Source organism: Zingiber officinale, chromosome 9B (assembly GCF_018446385.1).
Source record: "Zingiber officinale cultivar Zhangliang chromosome 9B, Zo_v1.1, whole genome shotgun sequence".
Classification (NCBI taxonomy): Eukaryota; Viridiplantae; Streptophyta; class Magnoliopsida; order Zingiberales; family Zingiberaceae; genus Zingiber; species Zingiber officinale.
Window position 1 is genome coordinate 5,781,524 of NC_056003.1, and position 8,388 is coordinate 5,789,911.

Here is an 8,388-nt window from a genome sequence, read left to right on the forward strand (position 1 = left end):
TGTTGAATTTAGGAGGAATTATACTCATTTTTGAACTTTTTGTATTTAAAAAATATGAGAGGTAATTAGGTAACGATGTTTCAGAGATGACCCTAAGGCTATCATGGTGGGGCTGTTGCATAGGGCCCCACCTTTGGCAAGTCCCATTTTCTTTTTTTTTAATACTTTCTTTAAAAAAATATAGTACAATTAAACCTCCGTTTCTTATTTCTCAACCTTATTTGTTATGTTTTTTGTCTATATTGCTTCGACACTTCCATTCAATCCAGCTCTGCAGTGACAAAGCCTTCGAAGAAGCTGCAAACCAAGAGTGCAACGTTGATCTTCGACGAGATCTCCAAGCTCTTCTCGCTTCCCATAGTCAAGACCGCTTTAATCTTAGGTAATGCCGAAAGAAATGTTAGAGTGTATACTAAAAGCGTAGCTTTTGTAAACATTTATTTGTTGAAATAAAAGAATCACATTGGTCAATATCTGCATTTATTTGTTAAATGTAATTGTTCAATTAATTTATATAGTAGATAACATGAAGTGTGATGTTACACTCAGAAGATCATGTTGTCGGTTCTTTATAAATTATAAACAAGTTGCTCATGACCTAGATGGAAAGGAACAAACCATTAGAATAGTCGTAGTGTAATTAAGTATTAATTTATCTTGACTAATAAATTACACTGATACACTTTAAGTGTATTGAGTATGATCATTTAGGTAAGTTCTTTTTGTACTGACTTAGTAAAAGAACTAAACCTTAGTTATTATGGAAGTGTGTGCTCTTAATCCTAATATAATAACAAGCACATATATTTAATATTTATTTCTTTGATTTATCAAAGGGTGAGGTTTAGCTCGATAAATCAATATGCCTGATAAGTTGGGAAATGATATTACTTATAATGTGTGTTGTTGATTATAGAAGGAATTTGTGTCCTAGTTATCTAGGTTGAGAATGTCCCCAAGAGGAGCTCATAAGGATTGCCATGTTAAACCCTGCAGGTGGACCTAGTCCGACATGACAATAAAGTTGAGTGGTACTTCTCTTGGAGCTAGATATTAATTAAGTGAGTTATCAGTAACTTACTTAATTAGTGGACATTCGTAATCTTAAACACAGGGAGACTAACACACTCATGATAAGAAGGAGCCTATAATGTAATTTGAGATTGGTGCGGTAGTGCGATAATAACTCTCTAGTGGAAATGAGTTATTATCGATGAAATTGAGTTGTGTGTTCGGGGCGAGCACGGGATACTCAAGCTCATCGGAAGGTCAAAACCAATTTCTCCTCTAGGTCCCTGTCGTAGCCTCATTATAGCATCAAATCCATCCAAATGTAAGGCTCTTCTTGGTGTCCAAGAAGGGGGCCGGACCATTGCTTGGTGACCAAGCAATGGCCGACCACATCCTCTTATAGGGGTCAGCCCTATTGCTTGGTGACCAAGCTTGTAGGGGCCGACCAAGATTAATTCAAATAGGAGGAGTGTTTTGAATTTTTAAAATCTTCTCTTTGTAGAAAACTATAAGTTTTAAAAGAGAGATTTTAATTTTTAAAACTTTCCTTATTTGAATTTGGCCACATGTTTAATAAAGAGTTTTAAAAGTTTTAAAACTTTCCTTTTTTAACCATCCTCATGGTTTAAGAAAAAGGTAGATAAGTTTTAAAATTAAAATTTTCTACAAAACTACAACGGATTTCACGAGAGCCTAAAGGCGAAATAATAGACCCGAGAGGACGAAAGCAGATCTATAAATAATACCTCACAAAAATGAACTCCGACGAGGTGCCTCCGTGGATCGGTGAAGACTCGGCAATCCAATGGACGATCTCCTCTTCCTGCGCACAATGAGACCAACCAATAAAGCGTTAGTGATCTAAGACCGGGGTGAGAATCCCTGGCTAGGCCCTCCGATGCTCAAGTTAGTCTCCGGTGAGAAGAAGAAGTAGTGTGGAAGAAGATGAAAATTAGGGTTGGATTTCTGATGTAATGTGTATGCTTGCGTACCTGGCCCGTGGAAAGGATTCCCCTCTTTATTTCACCTCATCTAACCTCCACAGTCATGAGGTGGACCTCGGTTTGTTAAAGTTTGTTAAGAGATGACGTAAGCTGAAACTGCAATAATAGTTTAAGGAATCATTTTCTCACCCCAGATGTACCTTCTTTGTCGTTTAGTATACCTGTGGAGACTTCCAGAAACTATTTGCCGCTAAATTAATTAAGCTGTCATATGATCACATATTGTTATGGTTCACCTGTTATATATACTTGGTTAGTCACATAAGCCCATTCTATATATATGAGGAATATCTTCTGTTTGTATTATTCTCGGCCGGTATTCTATATTCGATCGGTTATTTATACCCGATCAGGACTGCACTATTATAAATATGTCAGAAATCATGCAAGGTTGAAGACCTTTATGCTCGATCTACTTTTCATACTTGGTCGGTCTATTACGCACGACCGATCCTACCTTATCGACCGAGATTAACCAATCGGGCATATATAGGCCTTCAGGACAGCTTAATGCTAAGTGCTTTTACGTTTGATCGGTCCCTTACACTCGGCTGGTCTATTGAGCGCGACCGACCCTACCTTATTGACCGAGATCAACCAGTCAGGCGTATAGAGACACTATTACCCGGTAGGCCTTCCTTCAGTCGGTCGTATGCTAAGGATCATGCGAGACTAAATGCCTCTGTGTTCGGTCAGTCTACAGAACCCGGCCAGCCTGTGCCTGCCAAACTTATAGGCTTGGTCGATCTATTACGTTTGTCCGGCCTCTGTCTGTTGTGCGCAAGGTTAAGAACTTCTACGCTCGACCGACTCTCTATGCTCAGTCGGTTATGTATGCCTGATTGAGTACCCGTTGTTGGAACCCCAAGGTTGTTTTGGTGTGATCAACAAGTTAAGTTAGGTCCTATTTGTTTCTACCCTTGTGTCTAAGTGTGCAGGAGCTTAGGAACACAGGTAGTCGAGCGGAAGACGCAGCTAGCGAGAAGGACGGCAGTCCGAGGGACGAGGTGCTGCGGAAGAGTACCCCGATGGACGAGAAGGAAGCGTGCGGTGGTTCCGAGGGACGAAAGCCGGAGCGGAAGATTGCTTGAGGAGCAAGAGACGCAGCTAGCGAGAAGGTCGGCACGCGGTGCGACCGAGGGACGAAGACTGCGGATGAGTACGCTGGTGGACGAGAAGGAAACACGCAACGATTCCGAGGGACGAGAAGCCGGAGCGGAAGGTTGCTCGAGAAGACCAGAAGTTGGATTCAGGTGAGCCCTTTTCCGGATGGCAGAGATCACCCAAGTGAGCGGATCCGGAGGAGAAGAACCGAACCGAGGCGGAACTGAACCGGGAACCCTTCCGGGCGCCCGGACCAGTAAAGTTGACCAGAACGTGTCTTTCGCGTTCTGGACGTTGGGGGATAAAGTTTTATCCCCCCAGAGCGCCCGGAACTCTTCCAGGCGCCCCGACCAAGGCTATAAATATAGCCTTGGTCCAGAAGCTTTTCAATGAACTCTGAATTGTAATTCCAAACACTTGTGCGTTTCTGTTCGAGTTTAGCTTCTGTTTTCTGCGCTACATTGTTGTACGAGGCTTCTCCGCCTGAAGGAGATTTTTAGTGAGCTTAATCTTCCTTGGATTAACAACCACATCGGTTGTAACCAAGTAAACCTTTTGTGCCTCGCTTTTTCTTTATGCTTTTAATTTATCAGCTTACTTTATTATTTATGCAAGTGTTAGTTTAAAGAGTTCGAGGAGGGTTTGTGTTTTTGATTTTACAGGGCTATTCAACCCCCCCTTCTAGCCGGCCCAACGGTCCTACAAGTGGTATCAAAGCCGAGACGCCTCAGAAGGACTAACCGCCGTCTGAAGCAACAAAACGATGGTCGGAGCTAGCGAATATCCACCAGCATTCAAGGGGGAGTTTTCTTCATGGAAGAAACAAATGGAGGTATATCGTAATTCTGATGTTGGTATTTCTTTCATATTAAAATCTGGCTATGAAGCACCAAAGACAACGAATGGAGAAGAACTCGATCTACGCCTCTGGAACAAGAAGCAATGTGACGAGTTTATGGCAAACGGGCGAGCTGAATTCCATCTTCTAACCGTAATACGAAAAGAAGATCTCAATAGAGTCGGAGAGTACAAAAATGCAAAAGAACTTTGGGAAAAGTTCTTGAAGATCTACGAAGAACCAGCCGATGTCGAGGATGAATCCAACACCGATTCATCGCCAGAAGAGTCCGAGAACGAGGAAACTGCTGAGACAACCGAACTCTATCCCGAAGCTACAAAAAGCTCATCCCAGATGAGCATCAATGAAGGGGGAGAGACTTCAGAAGAAAGTAACTCGTTAGGAGGAGAATCAACCGCTGACAAAGTAAGTAAGGTATGACCTCGAACCTCTGAACAATTGGTTCAATTAATCAAATTACCTGAAGATTTTTGCGAATAAAAAATTGAATCATCGAAAGAATTTTTCGAATTACAAAATGTTTTGACGAAAGATTCTTGCGAATCACAAAGTATTTTTTCGAAAACTTTTTCCGGATCTAAAAATTTTTCCGAATTACAAATTATCTCGATGAAAGAGTTTTTCGAATCACAAAATGATTGTCAAAAGATTCTTACAAGTTACAAAATATTTGGTCGAGCGAATCTTGCAAATTACGAAATATTTTCTCGAACAAAGTTTGCAAATTAGAGAGATTATCGAAAGAGTTTTTCAGATTAGAAAACCTTCTGTCGAATAAATTACGAAATATTTTTTTGAACAAAGTTTGCAAATTAGAGATATTATTGAAAGAGTTTTTCGGAGTAGTAAATCTATTATCCACATAATGTTGCAAATTAAAATTTATGTTGTCAAAATACTTTTGCAAATTACAAAATATTTTGTCGAACGAAGTTTGCAAATCAGAAGGATTGTCGAAAAACTTTATCAAGTTTATATTATCAAAATATCTTTGCGAATTAGGAATTCAAAATACAATAGAAAATGACATGTTATAATTTGTACAAATTTCTACATGCTCAAAGTTTCTTGCTTCAAAGTTAAGAAATTATGATAAAATAAAATGAAAATTTAAAATTTTCTGATAAAAACATTAGAATATATAAATAAATAAATGCATAGAAAATTTCTTTTCATGTTATCAATTCTCTTAAATTTTCTTGCATAAACTTTTCAGCTTAGAAAGTTTTTTTATGACAAATACTTGAAATTTTTTTTCAAAAGTTATTTCTTGACTTAGAAATTTTCCTTGACTTGGAAATATTTTCCTTGAAAATCATTGATATATATTTTTAACCCTTAGATTCTTTTTGTACCACATTTTTATTGTGATCAAAGGGGGAGAAGGGGAAGTATAAGTCTAAGGGGAGGTAGAAAATTGAAAATTAAAATTTGTAATGGTTGAAATTTTTTTTTTTTTATCATGTTGCATGTTATTGCAATAAATTTTTTAATTTCATATCTATTTTTGACCCTAGCTTAACTTGGGTTGATCACACCAAAAAGGGGGAGATTGTTGGAACCCCAAGGTTATTTTGGTGTGATCAACAATTTAAGTTAGGTCCTGTTTGTTTCTAACCTTGTGTCTAAGTGTGCAGGAGCTTAGGAACACAGGTAGTCGAGCGGAAGACGCAGCTAGCGAGAAGGACGACAGTCCGAGGGACGAGGTGCTGCGGAAGAGTACCCCGATGGACGAGAAGGAAGCGTGCGGTGGTTCCGAGGGACAAAAGCCGGAGCGGAAGATTGCTCGAGGAGCAAGAGACGTAGCTAGCGAGAAGGTCGGCACGCGGTGCGACCGAGGGACGAAAACTGCGGATGAGTACGCTGGTGGACGAGAAGGAAACACGCAACAATTCCGAGGGACGAGAAGCCGGAGCGGAAGGCTGCTCGAGAAGACCGGAAGTTGGATTCGGGTGAGCCCTTTTCCGGATGGCAGAGATCACCTAAGTGAGCGGATCCGGAGAAGAAGAACCGGACCGAGGCGGGACTGAACCATAGAAGAGGTCCCGGACGAAAAAGTCAACGCATGTTGACTTTGGGCTCTGGGGCGCCCGGAGCCCTCCGGGGCGCCCGGAACCCTTCCGGGCGCCTGGACCAGTAAAGTTGACCAGAACACGTCTTTCGCATTCTGGACGTTGGGGGATAAAGTTTTATCCCCCCAAGGGCGCCCGGAACCCTTCCAGGCGCCCCGACCAAGGCTATAAATATAACCTTGGTCCAGAAGCTTTTCAATGAACTCTGAATTGTAATTCCAAACATTTGTGCGCTTCTGTTCTAGTTTAGCTTCTGTTTTCTGCGCTACATTGTTGTACGAGGCTTCTCCGCCCGAAGGAGATTTTTAGTGAGCTTAATCTTCCTTGGATTAACAACCACATCGGTTGTAACCAAGTAAACCTTTTGTAACTCGCTTTTTCTTTATGCTTTTAATTTATCAGCTTACTTTATTATTTATGCAAGTGTTAGTTTAAAGAGTTCGAGGAGGGTTTGTGTTTTTGATTTTACAGGGTTATTCAACCCCCCCTTCTAGCCGGCCCAACGGTCCTACACCCGTGCTTGATCGGTCTTTGCTTACCAAACTCATATGCTCAAGTGACCTTGCCACGCTCCAGACCGCCTAAGGTTAAACTTTCTTTACACCGGGTTGATCCTTTATATTCGACCGACCATATATACTCGGTCGGTCTTTTATATTCGATCGGTCTTCGTCTGTCGGTCCTATATGCTCCACAGATCTACTGTACTTGACCGGTCTCTGGAGCTCGGCAAATCATGCCTTGTCGGTCAAAGTTAATCAGTTGGGCTTATATAAACCTTCTTGCCCGGTCGCTCCTCCCTCGGTCGGCCCTTGCCCGCTAAACTTATATGCTCGATCGGTTTAGTACGTTCGACCGATCTCTATCTGTTATACGTGTAGCGACCCCCTTACCGAGTCAAACCTTTTCCGGGCGGCCCCTCATCTCGCCCTTTTCAGCTTTCCTTGTCCTTGTTGCCTACTTTCCTTCTCCTACAAAGGGTCCACTCATCGTAACCCATATCAGTATACATGGAGTTCATTTCAGATTTCATGGCTTCTAGCCATTTCTCAGAATCATTTGAAGCAATTACTTCCTCGTAAGTCGACGATTCATCATCTTCGATGAGTAACACTTTCTCATCATCTTCTATTTGGCTCTTGATGTACTCTTGTAGACTTACATTGATCTTGCATTTCTTGAGCGGTCTCAGATGAAGGAGACACTTGTACTTGTGGCATTGTCTCATTATCCAACTGTTCATCTTTCAATCTATCTGTAGGTCTATAATTTCTTCAAGACTTACTTTACTCACACTACTTTCTTTAGAAATAAACTCTCTTTCCAAGAAAGGAGCATATTGGACAATAATAATTTTGTACTCACTTGAGAGATAAAAATAATATCCCATTATAGCTTTGGGATAACTTATAAACATACATTTTATGGATCTTATTGTAAGCTTAATAGAATTTTCATTCTTCACATAAGTATCACAACCTCATATCTTAAGGTAAGACAAATTAAAGGGAGATATATTTATTATAATAGAGTAAGATTTAATTTTTAGCATATATATATCCTTGAGAAAAAAATTCCTTCCAACCCTTAATTACTTGACGGTCGATTATAAGTTACCCGATAATTTATCTCCTTTCACATAATCTAGGGACGGATTGTAAGTGGTGTCTGGAATGCGCATAATCACCTATGCTACAAGGATTACCAAAAAAATCAAACAAGAATACAAGATTCAAATCTCAATTGCGATGCATTACAAAGATTTTTTTTTTTTTCCTATAGTGAGAAACGAGCATAAGAACATTGACCGTCTGAATGAATCTCCACGAGCACTTTTCGATTTCTCTTTAATATTTTGATTTTTTTTTGGTTATCTACGTTTTATATTTTTCTTTATTGCATAAGACATAAGAATCGCTGTAATTTTTTGAACAGAAAAATCTTATTGATCTTGCTGACCCTCAAACAAAGATCTACGTTCACACTTCACAGTCCTACGTTTTAGAAAATCTATTTCCTATGTTCATTCGGCACCACTCATTTTTTTATATGTATATGAAAAAAAGACTTTTCGACCAAAAAACAAAAGAAAAAAAACAGAATTAACGATTATCCTTTGTTGATTAATCATCGATAGAAGAAATTTCATTTTAGCGTTATTGACCGGCGATTAAAGAAATACAATGCATCTGAATTCATTAAACGCTTTGACCATCTGCATCACACACAGTCAGCTTCGAATAACAAATTAACCAGTATCATACGCCAAATTTGTCGGATTATAATTTTATTCCGTGTGAAGTTAAGGTTCTCTCCGATTATATTTGGACGACAGCAT